The following is a 19,378-nucleotide window of genomic DNA, read 5'->3' on the forward strand; positions in this document are numbered from 1 at the left end:
AAACCATCAAAGTAGCTTTCTAACAAGGTATCCATTTCTTTTAACATAGCATATTCGTACATTAAGAAACATTCATAGTCGTCTGGTGTTAATACTTGACATCATTGATATACATATATATATATCATAAATAAATAAATAAATAAATAAATAAATATTCGTACATTAAGAAACATTCATAGTCGTCTGGTGTTAATACTTGACATCATTGATATACATATATATATATCATAAATAAATAAATAAATAAATAATAAATAAATAAATATATATATATATATACATATATATATATATATATATATATATATATATATATATATATATATATATATATATATATATATATATATATATCATAATAATATATAAATATATATATATATATATATATATATATATATATATATATATATATATATATATATTTATATTTATTTAATTATTTAATTATTTATTAATTTATATATATCCGTTGAGGCTTAGAAAAATAAAATAGGGCGAGCTTTAGCGAGTTTTCTCAATCTTTAAACTTTCTCCATCTCGGCACCAACCATGTATTCGATTTATCCCGTTTCATTCCGTTGACACATTTTATCAAAGACAAATGATAAATTGACATAACAATACAATTATTCTTGTAGAGCCTCCTACATGTACACAACATTCAAGACGACCGAATAACTACCGATTGTGTCACGTACACAAAAGTTCACTTTAAACTGTTCCTTTTAATACTTTCCTATTGAAAATATGACAAGAAATAAAATACGAATCGAGAATTTGATATTTTTCTTGGTCTACAATTACGATAGCAGTCGGTATTGGTAAAATACTACACCCTTGTGTATTGTATTGGAAAGGTTACCCTCAACTATGTGTCACATCGTGCGTAGGAATACACTACTTCCTGTTGATCGGAGATACAAAAATGTATTCGACCCTGCCTTATTAGTTCAATGTGTGCAACAGAGGCAGGATAAAAAGTGATATTTTGATTAGTCCATGAAATTGCTACATAGTTTGCATTTGTTGTTTTATCTTTGAATGAACTTGTATCTAAGAGTTTCAATTTCTAATAGTTGAGCACTTAGTAGAAATCTTGCCATAATATTCCTTTTGCAAGCATTATCAACACTTTCTATACTTTCTACTTGCAAATACATGTTCATTTTTAAATGTAACATAATAAACTTTTTTACTTTATTATTTCAGACCATGCCTGGACGCACTGATCTCGAAGACCTTGTTTAAGTTTGTGATAAAGGTATGTTAATTTTACGTTTTCATACTATATATAGCTAAAGACTATATACGGTTGTAATAGCGTTTGTCTAGCAAAGTTTCAAATTAGTTTTAGCCAATTTATCATATTTGATATGGTTATCAAACATCGATCGTATAGAGGAGTTTGGCGAATAATTATGCAACGTTATTTAGGAGCCATCATGGTGAACAGCCTAGCTCGGCCTTAGACGACTGCTTTTGATGTTTGGTGGCGGACATCTTATATATATTTACAGAATTCGAGATATATTTAGTCTACCTCAATGTTTAATAGACCCTCCAAACCTCGCAACCATATGTTATTCTAGGTACAACTAACATGTCAAGAATAAGTAATATCGTTTTGACTTTGAGTTTTACTCTATGAAGGAAGGGACAGAACGTCAGTGCATGCCTTTAAGGATTATTTATTGAGGGGTTTAATTGCTTAATAGAGAACAGTATAATTAAATTTGATACCAAAGTAATACAATTTTGCAATAATTTCAATGTTTTCATTGTTCAATGGACATAAATGATTCTTGTAAATTTACTTTTTGTGAAGAGTATCGATATAAAGATACAATATATTATTGTAAACCAATCCACAAAGAGAAATAGCCAATATAGGTGGGCTATATTTATTTTACAATGCATTTAAATGTTTATAAAATATCAGGTTTCTTAAATGTTAGCGGTTGCCAGAGCCTACAAGAATGTAAATGAATCTGATGCATGCTTGCGCTTGGTCGATGTATTTATAAATTGAAAGCATGAGAACAAAAAAGTAGCCGTTAACTCTCCTATAAATCGTTGGGCCGGAACAATGAGATTGACCTTACATTGTTGCGGAATGATGTTAAAATATCTCCACGCACATTAAAAACTTCATATAAGTTTTCATAAGTTTGGGTCATTAGTGACCCACATCCCACGCGAAAACAAATTATCAATCGAATGTCAACATTCCTTTTTAAAATCACTGACTCGGGATGACCTGACAATATACGCCCATCCACCGTATAGCACATGCTGTGTCGCTATATTCTGATCGTTGGCCCATGAGATCGTACATGAAAACGTAAAGCTTCATTAGTAAATGTTTTATTGTTAATAAAATGGCAATACTTCCCAAAATACATTGGCGAAGACACATTTGAGGATATGCGAATGCACACTCTATACCGATGCATATTTTTTATTTCACGCGTTTCGATAGTATAGCGTGAAATATTTGTCTTACGCAAAACGAGATTGTTTTACAGTAATACATTGATTGGTCAGTTTTGCACGAGGTTCTCAAACGTATGATTATGTTGTGTAGAGTTCATTCTACCAGGCGTCTTCAGTCAGTGCGGACAGGTTTTATTGCTTAATACACAGTTCGTTTTACACGTGGTCGTGCAGCCATGGCGAGTCAAGAGAATGACATTCTTTCTCATTTGGAGGACATTATTTCGAGAAAATTTGAGAGTTTGGAAAGACGAATGAGCGAAAATCAACAATTGTCGCAAGCCCGGTTAAATTCTATTCAAGAAGGGTAACGAGAAGCAGTACAAGATCAACAACCAAGTTTTGAACAAATTAAGAGAGGCAGAAGGATTTTTTCAAGAATCCGTCAGGTTGCAGCCCACCGAGTCTGTGGTATCCGCGAATAAGAAGATTGCAGAAGGTACGGACATTATATTGCATAGACAGAAGCTCATTAGATAAGCAGACTCATCAGATAGCGGATGGAGAGTAGTGCATGGGTATGAAGCACATCCATTAGCAGAGGACTCCGATGGCGAAAAGAAAATCTACAGAGCCCAGCAGAAGGCAGACCGGAAGTTGCGCCAAGAGCATCGGAACCGCGCATGTCGTTTCTCTCCATACGTTCTTCCTGTCAAAGGCGATGGCAATGTAGCATCGGCTTCGAATCAGTCAACGGCAGCTTCGCAAACTAGACGGCCCGGGACGTGTTTCCGGTGTGGGCGTACAGGACATTGGCGAGCAGAGTGCAAGGCTTTAGTCCCAGGCTGTGGAGCCGTTGTTTCGAAAGATAACAAGATAAGTAACCATGTTTATTGTAGTGTGGTTGCGAAAAAAGTAGAATTCGATTGCAAAATATCAGTAAAAACGCCTGTAGGTAGGCTTAATTCTTGTTACGAGTATTGGAAAAACGCAAATGCAAGGGAGTACATATTAGATGTTGTGAATAATGGACACAAGCTGCCTTTCAGAGATGTACCACGGTCTGTTATTTTACCAAATAACAAATCTGCTAATGATAATTGTTCATTTGTGTCGAGCGAAATTGAAAGTTTATTGGCTAAGGGCTGTATTTCTCAAGTGAACAAACCTCCAATCGTTGTTAATCCTTTGACTGTGGCTTATGGAAAAAGCGGAAAACCGAGACTTGTTTTAGATTGTCGTTATATAAATCCAGAATTATTTAAATACAAGGTCTGTTTCGAGGATCAATCAGTTGCTAAACAAATCTTTTGTAAAGGAGACTATTCATTTTCATTTGATATTAGATCCGCTTATCATCATATAATGATTTTTCCAGAACATATACAATTTCAAGGTTTTTGCTGGGAAACCGAAAACGAAAAAGGGTATAATGTTTACAACGTGTTACCATTTGGGATCTCTACAGCGGGTTTCATTTTTACTAAGATTTTGAGAGCTCTTGTTACAAAATGGAGGTCGATGGTCACAAAATAGTTGTATTTCTGGATGACGGTCTCGGAGGTTCAAATTCATTTGAAAACGCTTCTTGCGTTTCAAGGTTCATACGGGAAGATTTGCGGAATTTTGTGTTCTTAATCGCTGATGAAAAATGTCATTGGGAACCTCGGCAGTGCATAGATTGGTTAGGGTATACTTGACATATGCATGATGGTACTGTGCGAGTAAATGATGAGCGTATAGAAAGCGCAGTCTGTTTATTAAATGAGCTTTCATCTAAAATTGTTAAAGGTGAAAATATGTTTCATGTACGTGTAATTGCAAGACTGATAAGTCAGCTGATTTCGATGCAAAGCGCTATAGGGCCGATTGTACATTTAAGGTCAAGGTCTCTTTATCAGTGCGTATTGTCCAGAGCGAGTTGGGACGCTCCTGTCTTGGTGACAAGCAAGGCTTTTGATGAGATATTATTTTGGAAATGTAACATACATTCGCTGAATTGTCGGAAATTAGAGGAATTTGACTGATTTTGTGAAAATGAGCAAACCGTCGTCTATTGTGACGCCAGTGGAGCTAGATTTGGAGGTTATGTAGAGAATCGCAACAATAGCGATGTTGTGGGTTGTTGGTCCGAGTCTGAAACAAGACTCAGTTCTACCTGGAGGGAGTTAGAAGCTGTACGCAGAGTGCTTAATAGTTTTTTGGAACAAGTAAAAGGATCTGTAGTAAAATTAAACTCCGATAACAGGAATGTAACAAGTATTTAAAAAACAGGTAGTAGAAAGCCATATCTGCAAGATATTGCAGTACATGTTGATGATGTTTGTAAAAGTAATGGTATAATATTGGTACCAAATTGGGTTCCACGAAAAAGCAACGATCAAGTTGATGTTTTGAGTAGGTCCACTGATAGTGACGATTGGTCAATTGAACATTATATTTTCGAAAATTTAGAAACAACTTGGGGTCCACATACATGCGATCGTTTTGCATGTAATTACAATACTAAATGCGCCAAATTTAATTCTAGATATTGGTGCCCTGGTTCTTCCGCTATAGACGCATTTAGTTCGGAGTGGAAAGGCGAAAACAACTTGATTGTTACCCCGCCTCGATTGGCATGTGATTGTATTCTTAAGATAAACACGAAAAGTGAAATGCAACTGTGTTGCTACCTATTTGGAAGTCGGCCCCTTTTTGGAGGTTGTGTTTTCCTGGAGGGAATGATAAAGCATACTTTGTGCATGATTTAACTTTATTTCCCATATTACCATACGAGGCAGGGGAAGGAACGGTATATTTGATGGGAGACCGTTAAATTTTGGATTTATTGCATTACGCTTTATTGAGTGAAGTATCATTTATTTCTGCAGGTTTAAATCTCAAGACGGCTATTGAGACGGGGATTCAGGACAGCGGGATTAGCGTTAGCGAGTTTGAAGATTTGGCGGGAAAGATGTCGGGACAACTTGTGTATTCAAGAAGTGACAATACAAATATAAAGTATTTTAGTTATTTTAATAAGTGGAAATCTTTTATATCTTCTAAGGGCGGCTTAGCGGTTCCAGCTTCTCCTATTCATGTGGCTTTGTATTTGACTGATCTTATTGACAAGCAAGTATCGAGTTCTTTTATAAGTGCTTCTGTATATAGCATTAAGTGGGCTCATTCTCTTAGAAATCTCCCTGATCCTACGGCTAATGCATTTGTGATAAATTTGCTGGAATCCGCAAAAAGAACATTGTCAAAACCTGTTTCTCGCAAGGAACCGATTTCTTTAGAATCGTTGAAAGAGCTTTGTGAAAAGTACTCTTACAATACAGATTTGCTTGTATTGAGGGATTTATGCATGATGGCCCCGTTAAATAAACAATTCTTAAGTTTTTCGTAAGAATTCTGCGATTTTTACGTACGAACGTTCTTACGCCAATTCCTACGAACGTTTCATAAACGCGTTCGCAGACTTAAGAATTCTTACGAATCTTACTAACGTAAAACCAGTCTGCGCTCTTTAATTGAAGGTTTTAAAAGACGTACAACTAACATTTGGCGCCATCTGTCAGATTATAATAAACACTACGAAAACTAGTAGATAAGCAATAAAACTAATTGTTATGTATACATTTATTTTTCTCTTTTAAAATAAATAAATATGAAGTCGTCAGCAGAAATGCTTTCAAATGAGGTCGACGTTTTATGGCGCTAAACGTGTTTTTGTGTGACGTTAAATAACTGCACTTGATTAGTTGAAATTCATTCAGGTGAACTGAAACATATATAACTTGTGATCTTGGTAACTAGTTCAGACGAAAAAGGCACCGACCCCTCGCGAAGTTATTGCTTATAATGTAAACAACGTTTTTAAAGTTTGTTGTGTGTAACCATTGCTTTGTTGTTGAAATTGAAATACCCATTGGGGTTAAACGAGCTTAGAGTAACACTACGATGTTAAAATGTACTATCAAAGTTGGATAGATCTACGCTGATTTACAATAGAACAAACTGCTATTGATTGACATGGAGGATTTCTAAATTTAGGAGTTGATATTCCGCATCAGGTAAGATGACGAATCTACATAACACCATGATAAAACTCGCCTTTGTTAAAGGGACTCGTTCACAGAGTTTGGCATGTTTTGAAGGTAGTCATTAAATGCTTTTAATTGATAAATGTAAACATCTAAATAGTTCCAGTCCAGTATAAACCAATGATAAAATTAAAGAAAGAAAAAAATGTAATCCACACCGGGGCTTGAACCACTGACACCTGGAGTGAAAGTCTAGCACCAACCACTTGGCTGTCCGCACTGATATAGTACGCTCAGGTGTTCTAAGACTATTTATACTTTATACTTTATTTAAGCAATCTTTGTAATGTCACAAATTATAGCTCCAATATAAAAAACAAGAATAAAAATAGAAAAAGAAAACAAAGAGAAAAAAACAGTTTACTACACCGGGGCTCGAACCACTGACCCATGTAGTAAAAGCAAAGCGCCGAAACCGCTCAGCAATCCGTCTTTACATGTGGATTTGTGTAATTCAGAGTTCATGTTCGGGTCGTCATTGAGTCTTTACAACTACATTATGTGCGGACCTGACAAACCGTCTTCACATGGGTTGCCATTTATTTTATACTTTGTAAAACCATTTGCGTGTTGTTACAAAATATAACGATGACACAAGAAATCAAAAATTAAAAATCGTTTCGCGTATGAGACGCTTTATAATTTTATCAATTTCTAACGCTGATTTTGAGTAAACGAAAGTGTATTTTCAGTATAAGTCTGCGGCATTAGTGTTATTTCGCACACTGATGTATATTGTTCATTTATTTCTTAAATCTTTGACAAAAAGTTGAAACATTCTCATTTTGATAGAGTGTGAACAAGTCCCTTTAACATTGACAGCAAATGTTTTGTTTTGGAAGGTAAATTAATACTGGCTAAATGTGCAGGTGTGTTATTGTTTAAAATTGAGATGGTATGGCATTAAAGGTTTAATACTTATATTGTTTATATGTCAGATTGTAATATTATTAAAGATATGTGTAAGTTTGAGCTATTTTTGTCAAAACTTACATGTAACATGAATAAAAAAAGTAATTTACATCTGTTAAACTTTTAAGTAATGTTTAAATTTCTATTTATTATTTAACAGTCCCTTCTGTTGAGATAAGACTAAACAATTGACAAAAGCGTCTTAAGATAAGCTGTCATTAATTTGTGTGTTGTAATTTGGACAATAATAAATTAAATTCAATAATAGTATAATTCTGCTTTGGTAAGACATATTTTTTTATTTAAAAAATATTTTGTAAAAAGTAAGATTTTTATGTTTCATATGTCGGGTAAATATACTACAATCCTGCTAAAAAAATGAAATTCTATCTTATTATGTGGGTAAAACAATTTTTTTTTCATAAAAGCATGCATGTCAGTCATTTCTTGTAATTTAATACCGTATTTAAATTTAATTATGGATATTTGTTATTAAAGAAGTTTGTGTTTTAGGTGAACAGATACTACATGAATTATATGAATCACCAGGGAAATGACCTGACTACTTGCACAGATGCATCCTGCCGGGTGAAAGAAGGGATGATCACTTTGGCAACAGATTGTTCAACTACTTGTAAGAACTTATGTTTTGCATATAGTGACTGTTATAATTCTTACTCCTTTAAATGATTCTTTGTAACTTTGGTTTTACTAAAACATATGCATCAGAACACTACAAAAGTAAAAAAAAATTGTTTGAATGTTAAGTTTATTTTATTTACAAGTTTAAATTAAGAATTCAGATGTGAAGGGAATCCGTTTGAGACAAAAATTTCATAACATATCTTAATAAATAAAGAAACTTGTACATGCTAAAGTTTGGTGTATCCTGATGATTACCAGCCATAAGAGTTTCAACCATGACTGTCAGTTTTGTGTTATTCCAAATTATTTTAAGATACATTAGTAGGATTACATTTTTGATTTTTTTGCACTGGTACTTGTTTATGTTCATTTTTTATTTACAGAAATGTTAATGTGGACTCAGTCAAAAGATTTGCTGTTACTGTGTACGTCTCTTCACTATGTGGACATAAAGCGCTACAGCTGGTTGGAGATTAAGATCACCATGTACTGTTTTAATGGAGAACATCTGTGAATATTTATTCTAACAATGGAAATTCAAACCTGAATTATTATAATTAGAAAACATTTTCATGTACATGCTGGAATTTTATTTGAAGTGTAGAACTAAAATAATTTAGAATTATTATTTTTAAACACAAACACAGTTTTATTATAGAAATAATTTTTATAAACTTAAGAGAAACCAGTGTTAAAGTGATGCATTTAATTAAGTGTTTGACCTATTTAATACCTTAAATATGTTTTTTTATGTTGATTGTAATGGTAATCAAAAAAAAACAATAAGCTGACATCCAAAAGGTTTTAACCTTAAATGGAATTGTTCACAGATTGAGGCATTTTTTTAAAGTATGTCAGTAAAAGCCTTAAATTGCTAGATTTTAACCTCAAAATAGAATTTTAGAAGAGATAAAAACACCAGAAAAATATAAGTACCCATGGGGGTCCTTAAATTATTTTACCTATAACACTCGGCCATCTTGAATTTTATATTTAAGCATTCATTTTATACTTGATATATGTGATCCATGTGAAATAACAAAATTTAACAGAAAAAACAGAATCATTAACAATTATCCAATCATTACCCTGTTTAATTGTATTTATTACACATGATGATTACTCATACAAAAGCTGTATTTTCAGTTTGAGTCTACATCATCAGTGGCATTTTGCTCCGTGATTTACAGTATTCTTTTTTATTTTGTACCCGTTCCTTAAATTTGAAAAATGGTCAGTTTTACTATCTGTGCACAATTCCCTTTGATCTTTATTCTTAGTTTTGTGATCAATGGAATGCCTTATACCATTTCAATAGTAAATGAGATTACGGGTAAGTACTTGTTAAACAATAAGGTCGTTAAACGTGCAAAGCCCTTCTTTATTGTATCTCAAATCGTGAAAACTACCATTTAATTACTTTTTTGAGTTATAATGCCCTACTTATTATAAGTAAATGTAATTTGTGTAAGATTAAAATGCATTTACTTGTTCACATAAAAATAATAACATATGAAAATATACAATTTTGTGTTGTGTAGTACATTTGCTTCCATGGCAACCAATTTATAACACCAAATTAACTCAAAATAGTCACATGGATGTACTTTTCAATTATGTCATGAATTATAAAACAATATAAATACACAAGTCATAATTAAAGAGATTGTTGTTTTTAAAAGTGAATTTAGTAGTGTTTTTTTTCTGAAAATAATAACCATTTCCAAAAATATTTCAGTTGGATGTTGGTAAAGCAATCTATGCATGTTAACTAAAGGTCTATTTTTATAGGGAACAAAACATATATTTACCTTGCACTTGCAGACCAGTTGGCAAAAAAAGTTGATCTGAATCAAACACATCTTTCATCGAACAATGGAAATTATCACCGAAAATCAAAAAAGTTTGTTTCCGCTTAGATATCAACTAATAACCAAAAATCTATTATTGTTGTTCATTTGAAACATGATTTTGAAGCCTTTATAAATATGGTAAAAAGATGTTTAGTTGTGGTATCATAATTTGGATCTAACAACTGAATAATATCTGCAGAGAACTTTTTCCATACATTTTCTATACAGTACAGTCGCTGTGGCGTAGTGGATATGGTGTCGGCCTATCGACTGTGAGGTCATGGGTTCCATCCCCACGGTGGGAGCGTTCTTTAGATCACCTCCAGAGACACCATGATTGTACCAGTTCTACCCAGGAAACAGACTCAAGAGATGTCCACAGTCGAGTAAAAGCGACATAATGTTTTGGTATCTTCTATGTATCCAGATCCAAACATTTAATACTTCCCAAACAATACAATTCTGTAAATGAAATTATAAAAAAATTACCTTATTTACAAAGGGAAAACCTTTGTTCTGCTTCTCCTGTTTTGGACATTCCATTTACAATAATTCAGTAACGCATCGAACAGAATCAAAGATAACCTTCCAGTAAATTCAATCCTAGAAGGAAACTCTTTTATTTTGTTAAACTCTGTAAAGTCGTTAGTGCCAAAAGTGGTTGATCCAATAAACATGCCAGTGTCTTGCATCATCCATGACCATGTATTCCAATTTCCAGTTTGCTTCATACATTCCAGTTTGACATAGATCTAACTAAACTTTCATATACAATTTACCTCTGTAACAATCCTCTCTTCTGTATTTACACAATGCTTATCCCGTAATACAAATCATGGCCGGAGGTAATTTAAAACAAAAATCCATTCAACTTTGTTCACATTTGACCTTGTTTTTTCGCAAACAAGGGAAACAACTGTGCTCTCTATAATGTACTTCATAAAGATAAATTTACCGCAATTTACCGATGTTGTCATTTTCAAGAGAAAAGTCACGCTTCTTTTGTCGAAAATGCGCTTAATATCGTGTTTTTTTATTTTGGAAAATTTGTGAAGACGTGAAATAGCTAAGGCGGCCATATTTGCGAACGCTACGACAGCCTAGACCATGCGTAACTTTAACGTTGGAACTTACGAATTCGTAGCAGGTGGTTGCGTAAGTATTGTTTTATGAAACGCTCGGATTTTATTACGAACTTCGTAAGTATACTTACGTAAGAAACCGTGCGTACGAACGTTTATGAAACGGGGCCGATATCTTTATTTAATGGTTTTTTACGATTTAACAGAGACGTAGATAACAGAGATAAGCACGTCGCCAAATATCGATAAGCGCGCAACTGTTTGTTGGTTGCCACGGTAGTTAACACGCTTATCAACATTCCTGAAACACGCTTTCGCGTTTCAGTTTTTGCGATTTGAAACAAATAAACTGTTATGTATCATTAATATGAGAATGTATGCGGTACTATCACACAATTGTAATGTGTCTATTAAAATAAATCACATGCCGCATTGTTGTATTTAGCGATTTTATTCGCCTCCAGTTTGAAAAAACACACACCATCATAACCGGTATTTAATGATGGCCTTTGAAATACGATAAATTCAAATAAAGAAGCGATCATAATCTTACGACAAACAACTAATAATTGGTTGTTTTAATTAGATTTTTGTTTTTCATTTTAATTGCAGTGTTTAAATTTGATAAATCTGACTGCCATTTACGTGTAGTATAATTTGAATAAAGCTCTGAACAAATTCGTCTTCTTATGGAGAGAATCTATTCTTGGTCTGCTCTAATCGACTGTTTGTGTTCATTGTTCTCTTTAATGACCGCTAAATTCAATGCACGATTTTACCAATTATAACATTACCACCTAGAGTACATGTATAGAAATCTTCAGACCCGTATACTGTGCCATTCTCCGTAATTAAGCATATCGATCCAGTTATGAAGTTACTTTTCTGTGTCTTTTCACAATGTCTGAAACGGATATTGTGTCATGGGATGACGAGGATTTAAATCTGGATTTACTTCTAGTTATACCGATTATAATGAATATTGTGATAGTGAATAATGATGAATATTGTGATTGTGAATTATGATGAATATTATGATGGTTAATTTGTTCAGGACTTTACTCAGTCAGTTGTGTATGAGTGCCCAAAATGCAAAGTTAATGAAAAGAACATATGGATTCCGTATGTTGTAAAAAAGCATCATCTAAACTTGAAAAGTATGTTCTCTCATTTGCATTATGATTAAGTGTGTCCCGGCTTCTACAGAGGTGCCTATGCAACCATTTATGTGATAAAGTCTCTTCATAAACCTCTGTAGTAACAATTTTAGTCGGTGCAATAAAAGAATGCATGAACATAGTTTTTAAGATTTCATAATTTCATCAAAACTTCATATTTCATGAACAAATATCAATACACCTTCCATAACAAAAATTAAGCAATTTATCCAACATAACACATATTAAGCAAGTTGTTGATATAACAAATAACATATTGGAAGAAAACAGCTAATATTCTTCAGTTATGCAGGCAACACACATGTATTGTAAGCTAATGCATAAGAGCCATTATCGTTTGAGGCAGGGTATTAATATTGCTGAAGAAAAACCATAATCACATAATAATTTTTCATCATGGCGATTGGACTATAAATGTGACTTAGAGTGTTGACATGTTTTTACCATAGCCATATAAGAAAAAATGCCTCGCCCCCTGGCCGTGTTTTTAAAACAACCGGAGCCATTTTCGAACTTGTCCGAGAAATCATTGGGACACATTGTTTGACCAAGTTTCATGAAGACCGGACAATAAATGTGGCATCTAGAGTGTTAAAAAGTTTTTTTATAGCTATATATAGACATATAAGGAAAAATGCCCCACCCCCTGGTGCCAATGTTTTTCAACCAACCAGAACCATTTTTGAACTTGCCCAAGATATCATTGGGACAAATGTTCTGACCAAATTTCATGAAGATTGGACAATTTATGTGGTCTCTAAAGTGTTAACAAGGCAAATGTTGACGCCCGACAACACACTGCGCATGACATATAAAAGGTGATGATCACAAAAGCTCACCAATGGCACACTGTGCTTAGGTGAGCAAATTGGCAAAAAGATAATCACTAGAAATGTGTTCCCACAAAAATTGGTCCTGAGCAACTTCCTAACAATGAACATACATACACAATAGTGTGTCCTGCTTCATTTACACATACTTTCATACTTAATATGTTTTGCCATTGCTTTGATCTGAATGTAAACAGAGCATTTCTAGGTCTCTTGCGTGCATATGGACAATATATGGCTTTGGATCACTTCCTTAAGTATGTAACACTCAACCCTGATAGGTACATTGATTGATCTCAACTTGGCAGACTCCAACGGCAGCTGAGCCTGGTTCGGTTGTTGACGATGACAAACCACACATAGTTGCTTTGTCTTCATACAATGCGATGTTGAGAGAAGTATCGTCCTCAGTTTTCAGTTATGGATTCATCCTCATCGAGCAGGAGACGATCGACAAGTGCTGTTCGGGATGATTCATCAAGTAAATGTCGAGATCGCTTTTGCACCCCATCACTCAGTCGCTCCCTCCTGGGCCTGGCCAAACTGAAATACCAATGAGCATGGCAGATGAGCACCAAATCATATGATATTTATTATATGCTATTCTAAATTTAGATGAAAAATATAAATGCCTCATACAATTTATAAAGAAGGCATATAAACATGCATTTTTAATGTTTCCTAATGAATTCATGAATACATTCATTGTCATATTTCAGCAAATGAACACAGAAAGACAATTAACAACCAATTCACCACTTACACCACACGATACCTGGTAATAAGTCAAAATTTTGTCTTGTTACCAGGTATTGTGTGGTATTAAATATTACCTGAGCTAACCCACCTTATTAAATTACTTTACTATATCATAAATTGATCAACAAGAACCATTAGGATTAATATTAAATTCTTATATTAATAATTACACGACTAAATTTATAAATTAAATCATATATTTAATGATTAATTAATTTAAACCTTCCTCAACTTATAAAACAGAAGCACTTTTTAATTAAGCACATTCATCAACGGTTTTAACTACACAAAATAAACAAACTATTATTTATACGAATTTACACAAGTAATATTGCGAATGAGTATGATGCCTAATTATACATGATTATTATAAAAAGTTGATTAAATTTGGGAGGGCTAATGATATGATCCATAGAACATGCTGTCACCATATCTGGCACCATACTGTCTCTGCCATAATAAATTTTAGATCTATCTACTGATAATGCATATTTCACCCATATAGCCATAAACTAGATGACTGAATTGGCAGTTCTGTATGGAATATTACATAACATAAGTAACTAGGGTCAATTTTTACATCTGCCTTGGAAGGTTTTTTATGGATATTTGGGAAAGCTATGAAAGGAATAAAGGAATCCCTAATTGTGTGCACTTAAATTTAATCAAGATAATTTAATTACAGAGATATGCTAAGTTTTATTGTTTTTGAAATCAATAATAATGAGGCATTTAACCATATTCATATTATAATGAAATTTCTTTATTGTAAATTAACATCCACAGGTTGAAATTGAGCTTTAATTCTATTCAATACTGTCAACTGTCATCAGAATGCTTGAAATCAAAATTTTCCCATAATCTTTCTCCTCGAATTGCCACCATTTCTTTGTAACAAATTTATTTTTTATTCATTTTTGCATAATTTCAATCACATTGGGATATAATTATTTTAAAATAAAAAGCAATTTTAACACAGTCTTTAAGCTTTGTTGCAGAAAATCAAAAGAGCTGAATGAAAATGTCTGAAAAACTGTGTCAATTAAAAATTGCACAATTCCATTATTTAAAGGAATATCACAATGAAATTATGGGTAGCCATAAAACTTAATCTGCACTGTAAAATAATTAAGTTTATGGTACAGGCCATAGTATATGTTTTAAGTTTTAGTGATTACAACTATGAAGGAGTTGAATGGAAACTTTTTATGGATTAAAACATTCACCTGCAAAATGGGGTGTATAAAATATGGTGTAACTTTCCTAAGCAAAGAAATATCACTATGAAACTGAGGAGCTAAATAAAGTTTAATCAGCACTGTAGAAAAATATCAGTTATTATATGAAGCAATGTACCCCTTTTTAGCTTTGGTCACTCAAAATATAAAGTTTTTTTGCGGAAAATCGAAACGGCTGTATGCAAATACCTGAAAAACAGGATAAATTACCACTTGCAGAATTTCATTATTTAACGGAATGTCAAAATGAAAATTTGGGCAGACATAAAACTCAATTGGCATGCCAAAAAAAAGATACCATATTTGATGCGATCCATAGTTTATAGTTGACGTTTTAGTCGCTGCAACTAAGAAATGTTTGGATTGAAACAATTTTTGGCTTAAAGAAGTCACCTGCAAAGTGGGGTAAATAAAATATGTTGTAATTCTCTTATGCAAAAGAATATCACACTGAAAATGTGGCACTATATAATTTACAATTAGCACTTGTTATAAGTTATGATATATAGCAATGGACCCTTTTTTTAGTTTTGGTCACTCAAAATATGCAAGGTTTTTGCGGAAAATCAAAACGACTGAATGCAAATACCTGAAAAACAGGACAAATTAAAACTTGGATAATTTCATTATTAAAACAAATATCAAAATGAAAATAAGGGCAGCCTTAAGACTCAGTTTGCACTTTAAAATGATACCATTGATGATATAATCCATAGTACATGTTGTCAGTATAAGTCGTTAAAACTATGAAGAGTTTGGATTAAAACAATGTGTGGCTTATAGCATGCACCGACAAAATGGGGAAAATTTAATTTGGTGTCAATTTCTTTTTCAAAGGCATATAACAATGAAAATATGTGACTTAATAAATTACAATGAACACTTTAAAAAATATAAGTAATGATATGATGCAATGCACCCTTTTTAGCTTTGGTCACGCAAAATATGCTAGATTTTGTGCGGAAAATCAAAACGACTGAATGCAAATACCTGAAAACAGGACAAATTAAAACTTGGATAATTTCATTATTGAAAGGAATATCAAAATGAAAATAAGGGCAGCCTTAAAACTCAGTCTGCACTTTAAAATGATACCATTGATGATATGATTCATAGAACATGTTGTCAGTTTTAGTCGTTCAGACTATGAAGAGTTTGGATTAAAACAATTTGTGGCTTATAGCATGCACCGACAAAATGGGGAAAATTTAATTTGGTGTCAATTTCTTATTCAAAGGCATATAACAATGAAAATATGTGACTTAATAAATTACAATTAACACTTTAAAAAAATATAAGTAATGATATGATGCAATGCACCCTTTTTTAGCTTAGGTCACGCAAAATATGCAAGGTTTTTTGCGGAAAATCAAAACGACTGAATGCAAATACCTGAAAAACATGACAAATTAAAACTTGGATAATTTCATTATTGAAAGGAATATCAAAATGAAAATAAGGACAGCCTTAAAACTCAGTCTGCACTTTAAAGTGATACCATTGATGATATGATCCATAGAACACGTTGTCAGTTTTAGTCGTTAAAACTATGAAGAGTTTGGATTAAAATAATTTTTGGCTTATCGCATGCACCAACAAAATGGGGAAAATTTAATTTGGTGTCAATTTCTTATTCAAAGGCATATCACAATGAAAATATGTGACTTAATAAATTACAATTAGCACTTTAAAAACATTTAAGTTATGATATGATGCAATGCACCCTTTTTTAGCTTTGGTCATGCAAAATATGCAAGGTTTTTGCGGAAAATCAAAACGACAGAATGCAAATACCTGAAAAACAGGAAAAATTAAAACTTGGATAATTTCATTATTGAAAGGAATATCAAAATGAAAATAAAGGCAGCCTTAAAATTCAGTCTGCACTTTAAAATGATACCATTGATGATATGATCCATAGAACACGTTGTCAGTTTTAGTCGTTAAACCTAGGAAGAGTTTGGATTAAAACAATTTTTGGCTTATAGCATGCACCAACAAAATGGGGAAAAATTAATTTGGTGTCAATTTCTTATTCAAAGGCATATAACAATGAAAATATGTGACTTAATAAATTACAATTAGCACTTTGAAAAAATATAAGTTATGATATGATGCAATGCACCCTTTTTTAGCTTTGGTCACTGGAAATATGCATGTTTTTTATGGAAAACCAAAATGACTGAAAGCAAGTATGTGAAAAATAGGGTATAATTAAAACTTGCACAACTTCATTATTTAATGGAATATAACACTGAAAATATGGGCAGACATAAACCCAATCAGCACTTTAAAATGAAACCATATATGATGTGATCCGTAGTTTATATTCGAAGTTTTATTCGCTAAAACTATGAGGAGTTTAAATAGAAAATCAAATGCATCGGCAAAATGGGGTAAATAAAATCTGGTGTAATTTTATTATCTAACAGAATATCACTATAAAAAGGTGTGAATTCATTAAACCGAATCAGTACTTTAATACAAAAATCAAATTAAATAATATTTAGGTCATATTTTCTTTGTTAAATGTGTCACAAGTTTACTGCAATTGGAGCAAAACGTGTGTTTACCGAGAATAGCGTAAAAATGCAGTAATGTTCGTAACGATTCTTACCGTAACCTCCAATGATGTCCCTTGTTTACTGAACTGGTCTGGTGAAAACATTATCCAGCAATTTAAAAAAAAACATATTCAGTCAATGTCAACAAAGAACTCGCTCTAAATTCGCTCTTTAGTTTGTAGCTTTTACCCGCTTCGCAAACAAAATGGCGTCGTCTATATTTTTCTTCAAGTCTCGCGAAATCCCGTAACGGGTGAGAACTCGGCACGCTTTATTATATAAAATGGGTGACCTTCCAGTCTCTGTTATCTACGTCTCTGGATTTAACGAGCTAGTTAATTTGAGATGTGATGATATTCAATTTTTTAACGAATATTTTACAATTACCATAAGAAAAAGTAAGACTGACCAATATCGTAACGGCGAAAAAATCGATATCGCTAAGGGCGAAACTGCGGCTTGCCCGTATTTTATTTTAGATAAATTTTTAGAAATTTCTGGATTATCGACGAGTGACAATAGTTTCTTGTTTAGACCTATTAATAATTCAAAAGGAAATTTAAAATTGATTCAGAAAGACAAACCGCTGAGTTATACCCGAAGTCGCGAGTGTATAACGGCTAGATTAAAAGAAGTGGTAGGTAATGCAAATATTGGCTTGCATTCATTGCGTGCCGGGGGCGCAACATGCGTGGCGAACGCGGCAGTTAATGACCGTTGTTGGAAACGGCATGGTCGCTGGAAGAGCGAAAATAGTAAGGATAGATATGTCTGTGACTCCTTGGAGAGGAGACTGAGTGTGTCTAAGGCTCTGGCGTTATAAATATTGGCATTTTCATTCTCAAATAGAATTGTGATGATAAACAGTTTTATTTTATTTTATTATTATTTTTTTTTGTCCCACCAGCCCGCTCTTTTCGTTTTCTAAACGTCTCGTCTGGTATTGCAAACATGAGTTTGTTGTTTTTAAGGAGAAACAGAAGTGTAGCAAAGACTTTATTTCACGCGTTTCGATAGTATAGCGTGAAATATTTGTCTTACGCGAAACGAGACTGTTTTACAGTAATAAAATGATTGGTCAGTCTTGCACGAGGATCTCAAACGTATGATTATGTTGTGTAGAGTTTATTCTACCAGGCGTCTTCAGTCAGTGCGGACAGGCTTTATTTTAATTCTATGTGCTAAGAAAAATGTGTTGTTGTTTTTTTGTTGTGATTGTATATGTTTTGATTTTTATATGAAACCAGACGCATGCATGAGGCTCGACCTTCGTATTGTGTTTCGACAATTGGCAAACGAGCACAGGTTTCCAGCGTTAACCGTCTCTGGTTTTTCCTGGCCGGTCGGTTCACATTTTGTAGTCATAAATCTTGTCATGTATGTATTCAATGTTGAACTTGGCTGCACAGTGTCCCGCAAATAAACGTCTCGTCTGGTATTGCAAACATGAGTTTGTTGTTTTTAAGGAGAAACAGAAGTGTAGCAAAGACATCATGTTTCATCCAAATCGGACCACTGGTCGTGTGCTGTGAGGAAACATATATTTATTCAAGAGTCAATAACTCCCCGAATACTAGCTGGAAAACAACGACATGGCGATATGCGCATGAACAACCTGTAGTAAAACTGAACATAAATTTAAATGAAATTCGGATCATTCGTTCCCTTAATGTGATACATAAACGTACTATTATCTATTAAGTTTTTTTTTGGAGCGGAACAGCCTGTATATTACACTCATATTTTCCCAATAAGGATACTATATATAAAGTTTCGTGAAATTCTGATAA

General features: G+C 33.2%; 1 protein-coding gene across 1 annotated transcript in view; it reads right to left on the reverse strand.

Annotated features, from left to right (window-relative positions):
• The window catches only part of LOC127859681 (uncharacterized), a 306,342-nt gene that overhangs the window by 20,343 nt on the left and 266,621 nt on the right, over positions 1–19,378 (reverse strand). The gene's annotated exons all lie outside the window — the stretch shown is intronic.

This window comes from Dreissena polymorpha, chromosome 15 (assembly GCF_020536995.1).
Source record: "Dreissena polymorpha isolate Duluth1 chromosome 15, UMN_Dpol_1.0, whole genome shotgun sequence".
NCBI classification, from domain to species: Eukaryota; Metazoa; Mollusca; class Bivalvia; order Myida; family Dreissenidae; genus Dreissena; species Dreissena polymorpha.